Here is a 22,289-nt window from a genome sequence, read left to right as displayed (position 1 = left end):
CCCAGTCCCTGGCAACCATAGATCTTTTTATTGTCTCCATAGTTTTTTCTTTTCCAGAATGTCATATAGTTGGAATCATACAGTATACAGCCTGTTTAGGTTGGCTTTTTTCACTTAGTAATATGCACTTAAGTTTCGCCCATGTTTTTTCGTGGCTTGATAGCTCATTTCTTTTTAGCACTGATTAGTGTTCCATTGTCTGGATATAATACGGTTTATTTATCTGTTCACTCACTGAAGGGCATCTTGGTTGCTTCCAAGTTTTGGCAACTGTGAATAAAGCTGCTATAAACATCCATGTGCAGGTTTCTGGGTGGACATAAGTTTCCAATTCCTGTGGTTAAATACCAGCGAGCATGATTGCTGGATCCTATGGTAAGCGTATGTTTAGTTTTATAAGAAGCTGCCAAGCTGTCTTCCTAAGTGGCTGGACCATTTCGCATCCCCACCAGCAGTGAGTGAGAGCTTCTGTTGCTCCACACCTTCACCAGCATTTGGTGTTTTGGATTCTGGCCATTCTAATAGGTCTGTAGTGGAATCTCATTGTTTAAAATAAACTTTGATTTATTAGCTATGTTAGTAGCGTGTGAATATTTAGGGCAATACTGATTAAGGAGTGATGATTGTTATAAAACCATAAGATTAATAAACGGGCATTAAATCAGGTGTAAACAGGTCCCTTTTTGCACCCAGAAACCTTTCAGACTCGAAATAACTTGAAATTAGTGGCCTTGAGTGTGCACCGAACAGTACAGGACTGGGTAGGGGGTGGCTAGAGAGGGCTGAATTGCTCCCCATGATAGAATTGAAGTATGTTGAGGGGAGTGTCAAGGGGACAGGGTCAACCAAGGCTGCAGAGAGTGGGGAACAAAGCAGTATGGCAGGAGATAAAGCTCAGGAAAGTGGAAATGACTAAGGAAAAATTTAAGAACGGAGCGCTTTGATAGTCTTTCTGATGTGATTAGCATTGCTGTGATGTGCACCTTCTCCATATTCGTAAGTTTCACGTAATGCCTTATGTGAGTGGTTTTTGTGAAACTCCAGGAAAAATGTGTATACCTGTGCCTGTGAGGGGTGGAGAGAGGCAATATCCATGGGTAGGGAGAGGTGAGTGAGGCTGACTCGTGGCAGCAGCCTGAAGCCCCCAAGGACTGTGCAGGACTCTGTGACAGGGGAGGGTGGTGTTGGAGCTGGCCCTATCAGCTCACAAGCTGATTGTCAAGTTTGTAGGCCTTTTGGTGAGCTGGATGTTAAACCATTGGTAGACTGAAATCTGCCATGGGAGGTACTGACACCACGGAGATTGGCACCAACATCACAAATCAGAGAACCCCCCCCCCACCCCCCCCCACACACTTGTGAAGCAATTCCCGACACAACACTGCATATGAGGCTGTTTCTGATCTGGCTCCTGTCCTCTTTTTGTGGGCTCGTGTCCTGCCGCCCCCTGTTTTCACCTGCCAGAAATGCCCAAGGATTCACAATTTCTATCTCCTGGCCTTCTGCAAATACTGTGCCCCTTTCCCTGGCTTCTTTCCATTTTTCAAGATTCAACTCGAATGTCACCTCCTGGGGACAGACCCTACCCTGGGGCTGCTGTCAGGACACACCACCCAGTGCCTTGAACGCTTAGGCAAAGGCATCAGACCTGTGGGCCCCCCCCAGGCACCCCTGCCATCCTCCGGATTCACTTGTTTCTGAGTCAGCAGAGTCTGCTGTGGCCGGGCCCCTCTAAGCTTCTGCAGACCTGATCTCATCTCTCAGGGCGGGTTTAGTGCTTCAAGGACAGTCATGGTGGGACCATGTGGGGGCAATGCCTTCTTCAAAATTAGAACTCTGCAGAGCTTCCCTGGATGAGGCAAGGTGAGGGACAATGAGAGAGGGGCCTGCCAAGTGTGGCAGGGAATGGAAGGGGACCCCCACGTGCGCGGGGGCTCTGGCAGGGTTTCTGGCCCGCTGCGCCTCTGTTGAGAAGGGAGGGACCAGCCCTGCGGTGGGAACTGGTCCCCAGGCCTCTGGGATGGCTCCAAGGTGTCAGCGCACCAGGCCCAGGCCTCAAGGCTGTTGTTCCCAGCCAGAGCCACTTTCCCACTTGTCAGCAGGACTGGAAATGGTGACTTGAATAAAAAATTTAAACCAGGGGGGAAAATTTTAGGGCTGCAGAAAGTAAAGCTGCTCTTGGGGCTCTTCCCCAAAGATGACCCTATCCCTGGGCATTTAAAATTCGCTCCTGCCCTCAGCTCCATCCATTCTTGCTGGGGGCAGAGGGGCTTCCGATGAGGAGAGAAAGGACCAGGGGCAGAGGCCAGCGGCATGCGCCTCAGGAGGCTGCCTGACCTGGAGCCGCTGTGCCCTCTGCCTCCCTCTGTTCAGGCCGGATGCTGTCACCAGGGCAGGCAGTGATAAGGGGGACAGGCAGGTGGGACAGTGAGGCAGGTCTGCCAGAGAATGTTCCCGACACTCTATTTCTTACTGTCAAAGCTGTGCCCCCATCATAAATTTGATTTACTTGAGAATTATACATGTTCTTTAAAAACTCTTATTGACAATTATTTAAAACTGCACAGGCCAGTCTTCCTGATGGTAGGACAGTTCCCATCCGCAGCAGGAGAGGGCTTCGGAGTGAGAGAAGAGGCGAGGGACCGAGATGGGGAGGCCACCCCATGCCCTGTACATACAGCCAGGGGAAGCCCAGCCCACGTGCCGGTCCCGCGCCCGGGCCTCCTGCTCGGCTGGGGCACTCCAGCGGCCTTACCTCTCTGGTTGTGGATTTTCCTCAGAGTGGCCAAGACTTCTTTTCCTGGAAAGCCGAGTGCCTGTTTTCCCTGCACCTCTGGTGCCCAAGCCCAGCCAGCCATTGCAGATATCCCCACTGCTTTTCTGGGAACCGCTCCAGGGTGGTTAACTTGGTACCTCGCAGAAACCCTTTTACTGAAATGCATCCACCTCTGAGCTGGTCGTGCTTGCCAGGAGAGACCTGAGAATGTGAAATTCCCTAGCAGGTTTGCTCTGACGGCTGAAAGCAACTCAATGGTTTAATAGGACCATGTCAAGTGTCTTGTTATTCTGTCATTCTGGCCTGAGAATGTCAAGCATCACCTATTTTCTTGTGTCTTCTCCTCCCCCCCACCCCACCTCGCCTTCTACTTATGACTAAAATGGGTTACAGTCCTGCTCCCTATGTGACTTGTGGACCTGGTGTCATCCCGCAGAGCTTATTGTGCCTCTTGACATAGATTATAACCCTGCAAACAGCTGCTAGGCACTTCCTACGGCGCTGAGCGATGCACAGACACCGCCTCATTTAATCATCTCAATCTCATGAGGAAGGGAAGTATTATTATTATTATCACCATTTCCCAGGTGAGAAAAGTGAGACCCAAAAAGTTATGTAGGTGGTCACACAGCTCATGAGTGGTGGAGTTGGGACTGAAACTCAGATCTTTCAGACTCGGGTGCAATGCTGCCTTCCTGTGACTTGTAAATTGAGGCCAATTGTAAAGTTCAAAGTCTAACTTGAACTGGCCTTTGGACAATAGACAAATCTTACAATATCAGTCCCTTTTGAGAAAGCAGGAAAGGCCATCTCTAGAAAATTTCTATCAGCACATTCTTCAAAGGTTAAACTTAGTGTAAAGTTTACCAGCTGTTGACAGACTCTTCTGCCTTGTTTTCTTTCTACAACCTGTGTTTTCCCACCTCTGTGTTGTACCTGGTAAGTATTATGTTGAGCCATGTGAAATCGATGTTATTGTAGGTCAAAACCAATAAAACATCAGCAATTTCACGTGACTCAACCTAATAGTAGACATTGCAACTTGAAAAGCCTTTACAGCAGTCCCCCGTATCCTCAGGGGATATGTTCCAAGACTCCCCTGCCCCCAGTGGACAACTGAAACCATGGATAGTACTGAACTCTTTATACACCATGCTTTTTTCCTACACATACATGATAAAATATAATTTGTAAATTAGGCACAGTAAGAGCTTAACAACAGTAACTAATAATAAGATAGAACAATTATAACAATATACTGTAATAGGAGTAAAATAAGAGTTACTTGAACACAACCACTGTTACCAAGACAGTCAATCTCATAACCAAGACAGCTACTAAGTGACCAATGGGCAGGTGGCATCTGCAAAGGTATAAACCACATCTCAGGCAGGATGGAGCAGGACTACATGAGATTTTAATACACTGCTCAGAATGGTGTGCAATTGAAAACTTACAAATTGTTTATTTCTGGAATTTTCCATTTAATACTTGCAGACTGCAGTTGGCCACACACAACTGAAACTGTGGGAAGTGAAACCGTGGATAAGGGGGGACTACTGTACTATCTTTACTACTCCATCATCCCCAACCCAATCAACAATCCTTCTTGTCCAAATTGTACCTTCATTTCGAGTTTCAGCTTAGGTAATGCCACCTCCTCCAAGAAGCCTGTGCTGAGCTCCCAGCTGGAAGCAATCTTTGCTGAACTCCCATAGCACTTGATGTGTACCTCGTATCACTATCTTCTGTGCATCCTGGTTATTTGTGTGTAGTTGCACATGCTTTTGTCTCATCAAGGAGCCCCGTCTAATTCATCCCTATCTGACCATTAGCATAATAGCTGGCACATCCTGGGTGTCTGTTAAGAGTTTATTGAGCTCGTCTGTGTGACTTCCTGCCTCTTGTGGAGGCAGTGTCTATCCCAGGGCTGCGCACCCCAGCTTGTGGTATACTCTGAGTGTGTGTATTGGGGGGAGGCAGTAGTCTCCCCAGCCCTTCTCCCCCCACCCCTGTACTCTCCTGGGAAGAGGTTGCTGAAGACACACCTCTGGCCCTGCTTAAGTGGAGAGGGGCCCAGGAGCCCCTCTGGGTCAGACTGAACAAAAGGGTCAGGTGAGGATGACTCCAGATGTGTCAGGGATGGGGCCCTGTTAATGTCATTCCCCCCTAGTGAAACATCTCCCAAATCTGGCTTGATCAGCAGAGCCGTGAGCCTCCGCCTCAGCCAGCGCCTCGTGCGCAGTCTTAGGACGTGGTCTGCTGGCAGGTGGCTTTGCCTTTCTCCCACTGTTTACATTCTGGAAAGGGTCCCCTGGTGGTCCTTTCCCCCCAGGCTTGATTAAAGTGGAAGGGATTAGTGAGTTTAAAATCCATACATACTGAGTCTGCTTCCTCTCCAGAAAATGTTGCTTGCAGAAGACTGCATACCCTTGAGCAGCTATCTTAAACCGGACAGGGATGTGGTTTCCACTTCATGTCTCCTGGTTTGAAAGCATGTCTGGAAAAGGGGGGAGGCAGGATGTTAAGTGGATGATAATCTGCATTTCTTTGTGGGCAACTGCCCAGTGCAGGCTCTGGACCCGGCCCAGTGGAGCCAGCAGGCAGGAGGGAGGTGACGGGGACAAAGACAGGTAGGGACTCGGAGCTGCCGGGTCTTCATGCACCAGCTGTGAGACTTGGGCAGCGGGGCTCTGCCTGGTCACTCTGCACCTCACTTTCACCACCTCTCCTGTCTCCCAACCTCGCCTGGAGGCTAAATGAGATTGTGCACGGTGCAGGTACCACCTTCGAAGAGAATTTTGGAGGCACAAAATCCAAACACACATACTAGTACTTTGAAAAACCTTAAAGAGCTGTGTAAATGGAAAGAGTTAATATTATCCATTTTCTCCTTAACTCACTTGTTAAGTGTTTGGGAAATGCTTGGATGGTGCTGGGGGCATAAAGATGCAAGTTCTGAATCCTCGAGGAAGTCAAATAGCAGTGGGGAGACGACGAACAGACAAGAAGAATAGTCAATGCTAGATGAAGACACAAAAGGGAAGCATGTGGGAGTGTGAGAGACTGGGCATTGAGAAGCAGCTAAAGTGAAGACTTGCTGGGGCAGGAGTCCCCATCAGGATCTTGAGTGGTGGGAGTTAACCAGGGAAACAGTTAGGATGGGGAAGGGAAGGGCATTCTGAGCGCAGAGCAGCACAGGCAAAGGCTCTGAGTCAGGGAGACAGTGGCACCTTTGGGGATCTTCAACCATTGTACACGGTGGGGTGGGGAAGGGTGCAGGTGAGGGGCTATGAGAACAGTGACCGTGCAGGTGGGCAGGGTCAGATCACAGATGGCCTTGTGAGCCATGCAAGCAGCTTGGCATGTGTCTGGAAATAAGAGGAAGCCACTGAAGGTTTTTAAGCAGGTGAGTGACAGGAGCAGGTTTGGGTGTAGGGAAGATCAGTGTGGCTGCAGTGTGCTCCGTGTGGAGGCCTGTCCATGCTGCAGCCTCCATGCAGAGAGCCAGGTAGGTGAGCAGCCAGCTCCATCAGTACAGATCAAGATTATGGGAAGTCCAGGCTAAGGGAGCAGTGGAGGGCTGCCTGCACAGGCAGGAGTAGAGAAAAGTAAGAAGTATCAAGGAAGCTGAAAGTAGAGACTTAGTAAGTAGTTGGAAGAATGGATTTAGGGATGGTAGGAGGTTGGGATGACTGCTGGGCATGGGCAGCTGGTGAGATCTAGTGTCTTCTGCAGAATTGGGGACGTAGGAGGATGAGGAATTCTGTTTAGGCTTCTGGAACTTCTTTCCTTTTCAGTGAGAAATAGCTCCCTGCCCATTACCAATAATTCGTGACATTGTAATTTGCTTTGTTGTAAAAAAATAAAATAAAAATAAAAATAAAATAAAAATTCAGTATACGCAGAAAAGTATATAAGTGAATAAAAATTCCTCTTAATTCCGTTACTTAAAAACAGTCCATTAACATATTGGTGAATGTTCTTCCAAATATTTTTTCTATGCATATATAATTTTTAAAAACATAATCAGGAATAGGGTATAATGGTTTTTTATAACTTTTGATTCTCAGCCATACCCTGGATCAATTCAACCAGAATCACTGGGGGTTGGGGACCAGGCATCAGTGTTTTTAAAGCTTCCAGATGATTGTAATGTGCAGTGAGGGGTGAGAACCAGTGACCTAGAGATGACATAGTACAGGAAAGGAGAGCACAGGCAGCCTCTGTGCTAATTCCATGCTGTTCACGAAGGCTCCAGAAAGAATCCAAAATCTGTGTAATAACAAGAGTCAGCGACCATAAGGCATTTTAGACTTCTGCCCAGTGGAATCAGACCAAATCATGATTTAAAGAACTGAGGAAAAGGCAGTAATTTTAGATATTCTGTTCAAGCCCAGTGGATGCTTTGCTTTGGGTGATGGGTGATGGGAAGCTGCTTCAGTGGCCAAATTATTACACTAACACTTTAAGACTCAGGCTTTCTCGCTGGCCATTGGTACTAAAGACATTGTTAGTGACGTATCAAGGTTAACTTTGAGTACTACCAAGAAAGGGATTACAAAGTCTTGAAATCAGCATTCACCTTCTTAGAGAAAGAAAAAGAGGTGAGGAGGGAAAAGAGAGCCTCCGATTCACATGAGAAGTTCAAGTCCAAGAACTGTAAACATGGACAGGCTGCCAAATCTCACTCTAAATATATTCCAGTGATCTCATGTTTTCATATGCAGCAGAATAAAAAGAGGCATTTTTATTCATCTTGGATGACAGCATTCTGAGCTTTTATGGCAGTGTTGTAGAAGTATTCGTTTAACCAAGAGCTTCAGTCGATATTTCAGCCATTCGAAGTCACCACGACAGACACATTAAAAAAGCTGAATAACAGTTATTTTGTCATTGAAAGTCGGACCCTCAAATTTGTTCCTGAATATCAGTGGCAAACTCCCCACCCCCACAGGGAAAAGTCTCTAATCAAAGATCCTCCGAGGAGAGCTGAGTGGGGCTCTGGAGGGAGCAGCGTACGTTTCGAGGTGATTAACATTTTGGTTTTGGTGGCCTCATCTGCAAGAGCTTCATCTGTTACTCGTTTTCTCTTTGGCCAAAGAGACCACATCCAACTGTCCCGAAGGAGAAGGCTGGAAATTTTTTGGAAAGCCCTTTCAGGAGAAGCCCAGTGAGAGGGCAAACAAAGCATCATCCCTTTTATGGCCAGATCTCACAGTGTGTGTGTGTGAGAGAGAGAGGGACTAAGAATAAAACCGAGAAAGAGGCTTATCTCTGTTCCCGGCTGTGGAGCCTGTGCATTCCTCAGCCCTGAGCCGAACATAAAGAGTTGATCCTAAACCCTTTCAGTGACCCCTGGCATGACAGGATGGCCCAGCACCTCCCTTGCCCCCACCCCTGGAGCTTGCTTTCACCCCCTCTGGAGTCTGTGTGTGCATAAATCAAGCAGCAGGGAAGCTTGGAAATATGACGAATACCTTGGCTGGCTCCTGCTTGAAAAGACAAGGGGGAGGAGAGAGAGATTCTAAAGTAACCAGGCCTTGGCTGGAAATGCAGCTAGAATTTAGTGTTCCTGGAGCTGGCCCCAGCTGCTCAGACAGGAGCTGCCAGAGGAGTCTTCCCTGGGGGCAGCCCCAGCTGTCCATGGTCCATAGGAGGAAAAAGTTTTGGGGTCTGTCAAGAAAATTATCCAAAAATTCTTGGACACTTCTAAGTCCTCGCTATGAGCATAGAGACAGGGTCTTGGGGGAAGCGTTGCCTGAGCTGGGCTGGCCTGTGGGTACAGCCCCAGGTTTGAGTGCTGCTGTGTTCATAGAGAGTTCTCCTAGAGGTGAGTGATGCACATGTGTGTGCATGTGTGCAAGCGTGTGTGTGTATGGATATGCATGTGCGTGTATGTAAGGGGCTGCTGAGGCAAGAGAGCCCACCTGGGGACACAATGTCAAGTACGTCACCAGCCTTCAGGTTTGGGGGGGTGGCTACTCAATGCTGGGGTTGTTAGTGTCTTCCTTTCGCAGTTTCCAAGTATAACTCATTCTTCATGTCTCTGGTCCCCTAAGTTCACTCTTTTCAGTGGGTCAGGACTGCTGGAATGACTCTCAAGGAGCCTGCTCTGCCCTCCTGGCCGGGTACTGCCCAGGAGGAAAAGTGGGGCCCTAGGTATTACCCTCCTGCCTCCTCTGTCTGCTGGCCCTCTGCAGGGGGATCCTGAGTGTCCTGGGTCTGCCGTCGGGTGCCACAGAGTCATGACTGCACAGCAGACACAGTTCAGGCTTCAGGGAGCTTGACTGCAGAGATTCTTTGTTCAGTTTTGTTCTTAAGAGGCATGAAGAGATTATTGCAATTGCTTGAGGGCCCACAGAGATGCTTGTTTGGAGCAGAACTCTGGGGTGGGGCCTCAGATGCAACAGACTCTGAGCATACTTGTTTCAGAGGCTCAAAACATGTTAATCATGTTAAAATATTTGATCCCCTCTCCAAAAACTCAACACTGAAAAAAACTTTTTACTGAAAAAAAACATTTTTTTTTTTAAGGGAGGAAGCACTGTGGGGTCTCTCACTGCAAGAAGATAGACCATTATTGCCCACCTCCCTTCTATTCCCTCCAGACCCCCTCCCAGCAGTGTCAGTCTTCCAAGCTGGTGGGTAGAGCAATTAGCTTTCCTCAGGGCAGGAGCAGATCACCAAGCCAGGCCTCCATCCAGGGGTTTCTTGTCACCAAAGCCACACTAATGCAAATCCATTTTTCATTAGGAGAAAATAAAACTCACAAGTGACATCAACTGAAAAATGTTCTTTGAGAGCAAGTTATTTCCATTTAAAGCTAAGCACATGACAGCTGGTGACTTTTAATGGAAAGTAAAATTTGCTGGGCTGAATTACTATCAAACCACTTGAGAATTTGTGTTTTTAATTTTCCTTTTTGGAGAAAGACAGTGCTTTGGAGTCCAGCAGAGCAGATGAGGAATGGAAAGCTCTGCTCTTGTCTCTAATTGTGGCCTTAAAAGACCCTGGGCAATCCTCATCAAAAATCACATCCCAATGTCTAGGTACATTACTTACACCTACCCTTTACTTGAAGCTCATTTAATAAGCTGGTTAGAAAAACAAACTCTCTGTTCCATCATTCATTTGGGTTCCATACCAAAACAGTTGTATATGTACTGAAAACTCTCCATCTTTCCCCCACTTAATGGAAAATATCTGATATGAAAGAACCCAGTGGGTATTCGCTATGTGCTGAACGTGTCCAAAATTCAAATGCTGAAGCCCTAACCTCCAATGTGATGGTATTTGAAAGACAGGGCCTTTGGGAGGTAATTAGGTTTAGATGAGATCATGAGGGTGGTGCCTCCATGACTGGATTAGTGCCATTATAAAAAGAGGAAGAGACCACAGCTCGCTCTCTCCTGCCATGTGAGGACGTAGTGAGAAGACTGCAAGTCAGGAAGAGAGCCCTTACCAGAACAGAATCTTCTGGTATCTTGATCTTAGATTTTCCAGCTTCCAGGACTGCGAGAAATAAATGTTTGTTGTTTCAGCCACCCAGGCTATAGCAGCTCAAGCTAAGACAGTACTCAAGAAGGCTTGTACCGTGTGACCACGAGCTCCAGGGGCTGAGCTACCTGTACACTTGAGCTGCATCAGGTGTGAAAGTGGAATGTTGTGGGACTAGCTTTTCTATATAGTCTGTTTCAGACCAATATGAATTCAGTTCCTCTTTCCTTCCAGAATCTTCTAGCACTTCTAGACTCTATAACATATTTGTTGTCTGTGTGGGCAATAGAGAGCACCTCCAGATTTGGGGGACAAGGTCAAGGGGTGTCAGGCTTTGAAGGGGGAAGCTATAAGAATCCTCACAACATAATTGAGATTAAGCACTTGCAGATGCAACCCAACCTTGGGGAGGTTTTGCTAATGCATTGCTGAGGATTGCATGGTTTGCTGCATCAAGATTAGATAACCCAAAGTGTATTGGAAAATGAAATTACATAAAGTAATTACAAACTAAGTTGTAATAAGCCATGTTATTTGATGAGCATTAAAGTGGACAGGCATGAAAGATCCTGTATAGAGCCTAGAAAAAGAGAGTTGAAGAGTAAGAATCTAGCTTGTGTTTTTCCAGGAATGTCAAGGGAATGGTAAATAAGGCATTCCAGACCCTACCACAATCTGATTCCTGCTTAACAAGCAATTTTCTAAATGCTAATTCAGTTTCCCTGGCACACAGCAGAAAGGGGTGCCCTGGATAGTAACTGGGAAAGTGTGTCCCTCATTGTACATTAGTTCAGCTGGCACTCTGGGTTTCTGCTGTGTGAGCAAGAGCCCATTCCTTGGGGCCTTGTCAACCTGTGTGAACTGACTACATGGGGTTTCTGAAACTTGAAAGTTAAGGGTCAGATCTGAACCCAGGCCTATATCAAGGCAGAATGCTGGGGGAGGGTGAAGGGGATGGGGTGATATTGGACAAGGAGCATAAAGCATAAGAATGATTTGTAACAATATATATGCTTAGTAATATTGAGTTGATCAACATATCTCAACGTCGAACCAGAAAAATATGTAAAATCAATTTTGATTCAATAAAAATTTAAAAAAAGAAAAAGGCACAGATGCCCTTTGAGGCTCAGCTTGAATAGGCAGCCAGCCAGCCACGGACCATCGTAACCTGGCAACTCCGCACACGCAGCTGTCATGGGTCTCACTTGCTGATAGACTCCTTTGTACGTACTTACATTTTATCTTTCTTATGCGACTCCCTCCTCCCACTTTTCCTCCCTCAGATTGTGAGACTGTCTGCGGCAGAGCACTGTCCCTCCACGTTCATACATTGAATGTACAAGATCTCAACCACAGGGACACTCAATAAATTGAATGACCTTATAAAAAAAGATATTTGAAAAGTTGAGACGTGCAAATATATTTATCTTCTTTGGAGCCCAACTGTAAAAAGCATAGTTAAAACAGAAGCTAGAATGTTGTTTGACCTTCTGTTTCTGTCTGAATTGACTCTGCACCGCATCCTACTTTCTTTAGAGACAAGCCAGAAATTCCACTTACCATGCCCTTCCGTACTCTGTCCTATGGCTTTTGTTTTCATTTAAGCTGTCCTCTACTTACCATTAAACAAGATGCTATTTGGGGCTGTTTAGAGCTTGCAGTGTTTAAATTTATTCCCAATTATATGCTGTCATGTGTTGCTTAATGCGGGTATACATTCTCTGAAATGTATCATTAGATGATCCCGTCATTGTATGAACATCATAGTACACAAGCCTAGATGGCACAGGCTACTACACACTTAGGGTATATGGTATAGCCCATAGCTCCTGGGCTACAAACTGCACAGCATGTTACTGTACTGAATATTGTGTGCAGTTGTAACACAATGTATTTGTGTATCTAAACATATCTAATTACAGGAACAGTACAGTAAAAATACAGTATAAAAGATAAAAAACAGTATACTGTATAGGGCATTTACCATGAATGGAGCTTGCAGGACTGGAAATTGCTCTGGGTGCGTCAGTGAGTGGTGAGTAGAAGTGAAGGCCTGGCACGTTACTGAATACCACTGTGACTTTATTAACACTGTATGCTTAGGCTCCAGCATCACCAGGTGATAAGAATTTTTCATCTCCATTATATTCTTATGGGACCACCGTTGTATATATGGTCCATCACTGACCGAAGTCATTGCGAGGCACATGGCTGTGATACAGCAGGTGCTCAGTTTCCCTGGGTTCAGGTTTCAGGACATGTCTCTGGGATTCCAGCCACTCCCTGAGGTCTCAGGCCCCCTCCTCTGAGCTCTTCCCTGGAAGAAAGTTACTGTTGCCAGTTAGACCTAGTTTTAGCACCAACACAGGGAAAATGAGACCACAAGGGCTGCCTCATAACAAATCCAGTGTCTGGGCATGCTCAATAGAGAGCACAGAATATTCTTGAATAAGCCTCGTGCATAAAACTGGGAACCACCCCCTTAACTGGATCTTCATTAGAGAAACTATAAAAGCCACATCCCAGCTGAAGGCGGGGTTGTTGCTCACTTTCCTGGAGGCCACCCACCCTTGGCTGACTGAGGTGTGTACACTTTACTTTCTGCAGGCAACTGCTCGTTCTCTTGAACCAGCCTGCACTTTGTACTGAACTTTAAGTATGTTTTCCTTGCTTTTGTGTTAGACTTGGTGTGGGCCCTGCTGGGTCTCTGGAGCTTTGCCACACTCTCTGTGGAACCTGTATTTCTTATCTGTTATATTAAACTTGTTCTCACTTTCTACTGTGACTGCCCTTGAATTCTTTCCTGTGGTGGAGTCAAGAACTGGATAAGAGGACTGGGTGGGTTGAGGCCAGCTACTGGGCCCCCAGACCCTACCTCCAACAGCAACTGTAGTTATAGGTAATTATTAGAGCCAGTCACCATGGTGGAACTACAAACCCCTAATCATTCTCTAACAATAAAATTGCTGAACTTGAAAGTCGTAGTAAAAGTGTCGCAGGCTTACCATGAGGACTACACTACAACCTGGCAGAAGGAGTGTATGCAGGAAATAAGGGGGGCACAACAGGCAGAATTTTGGTTGCAAGCCTGGCTAAATGTGTGAGTTTGGGCAAGACCCTTTAACCAAGACTCTATTTTCTCATTTATAACAGTGTGGGACTGGCATGAGGTTAGATAACATGATATATGTCAAATGCGCAGACACTGTCTGGCACATGGAGACATGGATACTTCCTAGTTTCTCCTCTTTTTCTAGGCCAGGGCATAGGAGGATGGAATGGGGGGACTTTTGTGTGAAGGGCCTTTTCAGTATTCCCAGGACCTCGAGGGAGGGGTCTGAAAGCATCCCAAATTTCAATCTAGGGACCCTATTACAGCGTGGCTCCAGGACATTATAGTGTAAACACAAAAGAAAAGTCTGTGTGTACAACAGTATTGTAAAACAAGGAACTCTGAAGTCATGCTTCACTGTCAGAATGGAATAACTGCTGGCCCTTTTGTTAGAAAGTCACCTATGTCCAACTTATGTGACAGGGAGCTCCAGAGAGCTATCACACTTCAGACTAATTGCTTGATTTCACCTTCAGCTCTTGGCCAGTGTCTAAAATTTCACAGAGGAAAAGCAGAACTGCTACTTCCAATAGTGGGCAAGTCCCCATGAAGCATGCTCATTGCTCAGTGGGTGTTAGCTCTGGCTGACAAGGGGTGCAGAATACTGAGCTGGCAGCTCACATCTGCTGCATGGTTACTAGCACCTGGCCCTGTGCTTTGCATTTTCCATGCATTATCTCATCCACCTTCACAATAACCTTAGGAAGGAGAAACCACTTCATGCTAATTTTACAGATGAGGAACCTCTCGGGAAGTTCAGTACACTTGACAGGATGAGTTGACTGGCATGGGCAGTTGAACATGGGGGTTCCACTCCTTCTATAGAAAGGGCATCATGTCATCAGTGAGGGCCAGTGTATCCTTCTGACAGATCAGTTAATCAGCACTACCAGTCATATTGCCTGGCAGAGGGCAGGGGTCCTGGGCACATGGTATAGAGGAGCATTCTTCCTTTGAAATGCCTCTCACTCTCCTTCCCTGTGCTCCCACTCTGGGACAGGCCCTTGTTATCTGTCCCTTGGAGCTTAACCACTTCCTCCTGGTCCTCCAGCTTTCACTCCCAAGTCTTCTTCCTGGCAGTTAAAGTCCTGAGCAATTTGGCTCCACTCTACTTTTCCAGCATTATGTCCTGCCACCTCTCAACGTGAACTCTTCCCTGCTTCAACTGTATACCTTTGGTTCTTGCTTTCAATTTTTCTCCTCTGGCCCTAAATCCTATCCACCCATAAATCTCCCATCTTCCACCCAGCTTCCCCTGACCTCTCTAGGCCACAGTGCTTCTCCTGAATATGCAGAACTTTCCCAGCCTAGAACGGGCATGCAGCACATTTAAGCAATTCAGTACTGTTTGTGCCAGTCACTCTGTGCTTTGTATTTACAGTGAGTTTGTAAAGCTCCAGGGACCAGATGCAGCACAGTGCATGGCCCACAGGGAGGCTCTGCCACAGCACAGACATTGAAAAAAAAAAAAAGTTACATTTACATGTTGATGGCACATGAATTTCTTCAGCTAGACAAAGTCATTAGCAAGAATAATTAAAACAGGAAGCTACTGGATTGTTCTTTGACCCACATAATAAATCACAGTTATTTGCTGAGCTTTTGTGCTGTTAGCCCTGGGCACCTCAATTGCAAGTTACAGCTCTGAAAGCCAGTGTCCACCAGGGTTCAGAACCAGTCCAGTTTGAATCTTGGCTCCATGCTGGGTGACTACAGGAAAATTTCTAAAGCCCATTGAATTTTCCTGTTGTAATTCAGGATGAATTATCCCTACCCCATATGGTGGTTTAAGAAATAAATGAGATATTGCGTAAAAAATGAGTAAAATTAGAACCAGGGCATTGGTGACTATTTGATAAATCAAATTGGCTAAGTTTCACAAAATACATTGGGAACTTAGACTGGTATCTGTAAGAACACAGTAAGGAGACACAAGGCAGGACTAGAGGTGAGGTGGACAGGAGACCGGCCGTTTAGTCACCTTTGCCTGGGGTGAGTTTGGGCTCCACGTGCTGGGACTGGGTGATTGGGTGGTAGTTGCCACCAGACAGGGAAGTGTGTCACTTCTTCCCAGAGACCTCAGGGGACATGCCCTTGTCTGACTCAACTGCTGGGTGACACACTGCCTGTCTCATGCAGGTGATCACTCACCAGGCACTCAGCCGGGTCAGGGGCTGCCTCCCACTCCCCAGAAGCTGGCATAGAGCAGGAGTTCAGCACATAACTGGTTTTGACTGGACATTCCCAAGTACATACTTTCCAAGAATAAAAGAAGCAGAACCTCTTTCTAGACTGACTTGCTAACCAACAAATGGATAATTAAGGTGTTGTGAGGAAGTCATTGGCACAGGTTTGAGTTGCTGCTTTTCTTAAACTCTGAATGGAGGTGCAGGGGGTGACGTTTTCTTGAGAACAATTACATAGCTCAGGGCAGATGGAAGAACAGGTACAAAAGTGAACTTGATTTGAACAAGACTTTTGGCTTTGTTTGGCAACTGTTTACTGGGTACCATAGTAGCACGCCCTGCCCTGGTGTGGTGTGTGAGAGAGATGCCGCTCAGCCAGGACCAGAGAATGGAAATATTTGAGAAAGCCTAATTATTTTAAGATACATCAAAACAAAAGCAATGAGGGAAACAATCTGGTTTTAACAGTTTATGTGAATCCAGCGTCTCTGAAGAAGCTGGTGCTGGTACATGGAGGACAAGGCCCCAAGGGAGTGGAGGAACGGCTGCTGCACCAGGGCCTGCAATGTGGGTGAAATGACCCCATGAGGTTGCCATCAGCCTCCCAGTTGACTCAACAACCAGCAGGGGCCTGGGTCTGCTTTACCAAAGTAAAGGAACAAACTTTGTTGCAGCAGCTGGATGGGGCTTTGGGTGGAAGCCAGCCGGGGCACAGCCTGGCCAGGCCCCCATTGCTTTGTCAGTGCACCCCAGTTTGGTTTGGGGGGGGGTTTTCACCTTTATGGCCTGTGAAGGTCCTATTTCCTTCCCTCTTTCCTAAAAAATAACACAAGGAGTAGATGTTTCTCTTCCTCATTTGAAGACTGTTAATAAATACCACCTGGTTATGTTTTTAAAAATTAACAAATGGGGGTGCACAAGCAGAAGTCATGTAAGAGATTGTTCTATTATTATTTTTTTGCAGCTGTATTATTCCTTACCAGCACATGTAAAATTCTTAAAGGTGGCCTGCCTTATTTTCCTATCTTCCTCTTTTTTCCTCTCTCCCTTCCCTCCCTCTTTTCCCCCTTCCTTATCTCCTTTCTCTCTTGTTCTCTTCATTTTTTTCCTCCGTCCTTCTCCCACTATTCTTTTTTCTCTTTCTTAAGAAGTCCAGAAGTCAAGCTCTTCTAGGGTTGGGTTTATTCAGCAGCACAAAGAAATCACTCAGGACCTAGGTTCTTTCCGTCTTTTTCTTCTACTCTCCTCTGAGGATCAGTTTTGTTCTCAGTCCAGCTTCCCTCTTGGTCATAAAACAAGAGCCTCTGCTCTAGGCATCGCAGTACAGCATCTAGGCTGGGAAGGAAAATGAGTGAAGAAGCATCAGTCAAAGGACTATAGGGAGTGTCGTCTTTATGGTGAGCTGGTGAGTGAATGGTTCTTTCTAAAGCATTCAAATACAAAATAACTCCCCCCCCCTTCCTTTATTTGTTATTGGTGGGGTGGATGGAAAAGGAATCACGGATGCTCTGAAATAATTTCTTTGTAACTACGTTGTTGCAAGCTGTTAAAACATTGTTATTGTTCCAATTTTGCAGAAGTCAGCGTGGAGCTTCAGGGAGGTTAAATGGGGGGAAAGGCTTTTTCGTGCCGGCGTCTCTCTGTTATTTCACGGCTGCTGGGGAAACTTGTTGCTGCCCAGCTGTAAGCTCTGCCTCCTCAGCTAGATCCCAAGCTTTCTAAGAGTTGGGATGGTGTCTTCTTTTGTGCCTTCCCATCAGCCAGCTCATAGGATCCTGCTCTCGATGGCACCCCATCCACATTCTCAGGGCAAGAAGCTGCATACTCACAGTTTAGGATGGATTCTCCAGTGCTTCCCTTTCTAACCAATTCTCATTTCCAGTGATTCTCCTAAGTGTGGTCCTCAGACCAGCAGTGATTTTAAAGCAATTAACAATAGGTGCACTCGGGCCGAGCCCGTGGCGCACTCAGGAGAATGCGGAGCGCGGCGACGCTCCCGCCGCGGGTTCGGATCCTATATAGGGATGGCCGGTGCACTCACTGGCTGAGTGCCGGTCACGAAAAAGGCAAACAAACAACAACAACAAAAAACAATAGGTGCTCTCAATGAACAACCTGGGACCCTGTTAGAAAAGTAAATTTTTAGGTCCCATCCCATACCTACTGAATCAGAAACTCTGGAGGTGGGGGTCCAACAGTCTGTGTTTTAACCAGCCCTCGAGGGTGTTCCGATACCCTCTAAAGTTTTAGAACCACTGTCTGAAAGTCTCTGTAATGCTTAGAGACCAACGATCTAAATACTGGTTCTCGGCCTGGGATACGCATTCAAGTCACCTGGGGGAATTTATGCCTGGCTCCTACCCTGCCTCCCCCCAGCCCCCATTCTGATATAATTGATCTGGCCTGCAGCCTGGGCCTTGATAGTTTAAAAAGCTCCCCAGGTGACTCTAAATTGCAGCAAAGTTGAGAATCATGGATCTAAATAAATATGAATGGGGACAATTGTACTGTAAATGAAGGATTAAGTAGAAATCCAAAAGTCACACACACACACACACACACACACACACACACACACACGTGTCACACACTGACAAAAAAATGAAAAAAGGCTAACATGAAAGATTGGCGATATCTCACTTCCACGATTTAAATTAAGCTCAAAAGCTCATTACCTTCTTTGGAAACAAGTATATATTGATGGTTTTTAAATTGCTGCGGACTAGTGTTACTTGAAAAATCCTCTTTTGTGCTTCAAAACACACAGCTCATTGTGTTATGAAGCACTCTCATCATTTGGATATATTCTCTTAACTGTCCTTTTCCCTTTTCTGTGAGTTCAGATAGAGGGAGTAGGTAAAATAAACTTGAGCTGTGGCAGGGAACATCAGTCACCATCCGAGGTGAGTAGGAGTTGCCCCGCCGCCCCTTCCCCCGGGTTCCTGCAGAAAGTCCTTCTAATGCAGCAGCCTTCCTGCTACCGGTCAGCTCAAAGAACAAAGGGTACCCAGAGACTGTGTTAAGCAGCGTGGAAACAGAATATAAGGCTCTTCTTAGAGAAGGAAAAACATGAAAACAGAAATGAGTTTTCCTTTAAGAGGACAATCATTTTAATTTAAGTAAAAGTAGGGAATCACATAGAAATTATGTTACCAAGTGCAGTAAATTATCTTAGATGATAATTTAAGGAATGAGACCTAGAACTTCATTAGCTGTACCCTAGCGAGTTAGGCTAGAATCAGAGGTCTCAACTCAAATTGCACTAGGCCATATTCTTGACTTTTTGTTAGGTTATCGAACTCAAGCACCCAGGGAGATGCAATGACACTCTAAAGTGTAGTAATTGCTAACCCCCTGTTTTTGTGGTTAAGATTTGTTAAAACATGATTTGGGTTACATAGTTATAAAACATGGTTAGCAGAGGTCACTTCAAGACAATGTTTTCAATTCTTTTGGGTACATCCCCAGAAGCAGAATTACTGGATCATATGGTAGTTCTATTTTTAACTTTTTGAGGAACAGTCATATTGTTTTCCACAGTGGTTATACCATTTTACATTCCCACCAGTAATGCCCAAGCATTCCAACTTCTCCACATCCTCACCAACACTTTTTTTTTTTTTCAATAGTAGTCACACCCATTTAGGATGGTTACTATCGTTATTGTAGTCTTAATTTGAATAGCTGTAATTCTAATAGTTGTAGGTCTTACACTTAGGTCTTTGATGTGTTTTGAGTTAATTTTTGTACATAGTGTTAGATAACTATCCAATTTCATTCTTTTTTAAGTGGATATCTAATTTTCCCAGCACCATTGGTTGCAAAGACTCTCTTTTCCCCATTGAATAGTCTTGGCACCCTTGTCAAAAATCATTTGACTATATATGCAAAGGTTTATTTCTGGGCTCTCTATTCTATCCCATTGGTTTATTTGTTCATCTTTATGCCAGTACCATGCTGTTTTGATTACTGTAGCTTTGTAGTAAGGATTGAAATCAGGAAGTGTGAGTCCTCCAGCTTTGTTTTTCTTTTCCACAATTGTTTTGGTTATTTGGGATCCCTTGAGATTACATATGGATTTTTGGATAGGCTTTTCTATTTCTGTAAGAAAATTACAATTTTGATAGGGATTGTATTTAATCTGTAGGTGGCTTTTGATGGTATTGACATCTTAACAATATTAAGTCTTCCAATCCATGAACATGGAATATGTTTCCATTTATTGATGTCTTCTTTAATTTTTTTCAGTAATGTTTTGTAGTTTTCATTGTACAAGTCTTTCACCTTCTTGGTTAGTTCTTAAGTATATTATTCCTTTTGATGCTTTTGTATATGTAATTGTCTTTGTAATTTCCTATTCAGGCTGCTCATTGTTAGTATATAGAAATGCAATTGATTTTTGTGTTAACTTTGTATACTGCTATTTTGCTGAATTCACTTATTTGTTCTAATTGTGTGTGTGTGTGTGTGTGTGTGTTCTTTAAGGTTTTCTACATGTAAAATCATACATTCTGTGAACAGAGATAATTTAACTTTTTCCTTTCTCATTTGGATACTTTTTATTTCTTTTTCTTGTCTAATTTCTCTGGCTAGAACTTCCAGTAGTTCATTAAATAGAATTGGTGAAAGTGTACATCCTTGCCTTGTTCCACATCTTAGAGGAAAAACTTTGTCTTTCATAATTCAGTATGATGTTCACTGTGGGTTTTCCATGTGTGGCTTTTATTATGTTGAGGTAGTTTCCTTCTATTCCTAGTTTGAGGTTTTTTTGTTTTTTGTTTTTTAACGTGAAAGGGTGTTGAATTTTGTCAAATGCTTTTTCCCCATCAGTTGAGATTTTTTTCTTCATTGTGTTAATATGGTAGATTACATTGATTGATTTTCATATGCTGAACCATCCATGCATTCCAGGAATAAATCCCACTTGGTCATGATACATAATCCTTGTAGTATGCTGCTGAGTTTGCTTTGCTAGTATTTTGTTGAGGATTTTTGCATCAATGTTTATAATGAATATTGGTCTGTAGTTTTCTTTTCTGGTAGTGGCTATGTCTGGCTTCAGAATTAGAGTAATGCTGGCCTCATAGAATGGTTTAGGAAATGTTCCCTCCTCTTCAAATTTTTAGAAAAGTTTGAGAAGGAGTGGTATTTTCTTTACATGTGTGATAGAAGTCACCAATGAAACCATCAGGTCCAGGGCCTTTCTATGCTGGGAGATTTTTGATTACCGATCCAATATTCTTACTAGTTATAGGTCTATTCTGATTTTCTATTTCTTCATGATTTTGCCTCGGTAGGTATTGTTTTTAGGAACTTGTCCATTTCATCTAGATTATCCAATTTGTTGGCATACAGTTGTTCATAGTACTCTCTTATATCCTTTTTATTTATATGGCATCAGGCAATGTCCCCACTGTCATATGTGATTTTAGTATTTGAATCTTCTTTTTGTTTCTTAGTTCATGTAGCTAAAGATTTGTCAATTTTGCTGATCTTTTCAAAGAACAAGTTTTGTTTTTCTTTATTGTTTTTCTCTTCTCTATCTTGTTTATCTCTGCTGTAATCTTTATACATATATTTTTCCCCTTCTGCTAGCTTTGGGTTTAGTTTGTTCTTTTTCTAGTTACAACTTAAGAAAAGTTAAGCTGTTGCTTTGAGATCTCTCTCACTTTTCAATGTAAGCATTTACAGCTCTTAAATTTTACTCTTAACACTCACTGCTTTTGCTGAGTCTCATAGGTTTTGGTATATTGTGTTTTCATTTTCATTAGTCTCTAAGTATTTTCTAATTTCCCTTGTGATTTCTTCTTTGATTCATTCGATGTGTGAGAATCTGTTGGTTAATTTCCACAAATTTGTGAATTTTCCAGTAGTATATCTTTTATTGATCTCTAACTTCATCCCATTGTGGAAAAGAAACTTTGTATAATATCTTTTTAGATCTATTGAGACTTAATTTGTGGCCTAACATATATATGAACTATCCTGGAAAATGCTCCATGTGCACTTGAGAAGAATGTGTATGCCGTTGTTGTAAGGTGGAGTGTTCTGTATGTGTCTGTTAGATCTAGTTCGTTTATTGTGTTGTTTAAATCCTCTGTGTTCTTACTTATCTTCTGATTGTTCTATTCATTATAGAAAGTGGGGTATTGAAGTTTCCAAGTATTATTATAGAACTGTGTATTTCTCCCTTCAGTTCTGTAGTTTTTCCTTCATCTATTTTGATGATTTCTTATTAGGTACATAAATATTTGTAACTGTTACATCTTATTGCTATGCTGAAAATTTTATTAAGATATGCCCTTCTTTGGCTCTTGTAATCTTCTTTGATTTAAAGTCAATTTTGTGTGATATTAGTATAGCAACCCCTGCTCTCTTTTTGTTACTATTTGAATGGAATTTTTCCCATTCTTTCACTTTCAACCTATTATGTGTCTTTAGATCTAAAGTGAGTTTCTTGTAGATAGTATACAGTTGGATTGTGTGTTTTTATCCATTCTACTAATCTGTTTTTTGACTGGAGTGTTTAATCCATTTATACTTAACTGCCTATAAGGAAGGGCTTACTTTTGTCATTTTGCTATATGTTTTCTGTGTGCCCTATAGCTTTTTTGTCTCTCATTTCCTGTATTACTGTCTCTATTGTGTTTAGTTTATTTTTTGTAGTGAGATATTTAAATTCTTTTCTCATTTCCTTTTGTGTATATTCTAT

Source organism: Cynocephalus volans, chromosome 8 (assembly GCF_027409185.1).
Source record: "Cynocephalus volans isolate mCynVol1 chromosome 8, mCynVol1.pri, whole genome shotgun sequence".
NCBI classification, from domain to species: Eukaryota; Metazoa; Chordata; class Mammalia; order Dermoptera; family Cynocephalidae; genus Cynocephalus; species Cynocephalus volans.
Note: the sequence above shows the minus strand (reverse complement) of the source record.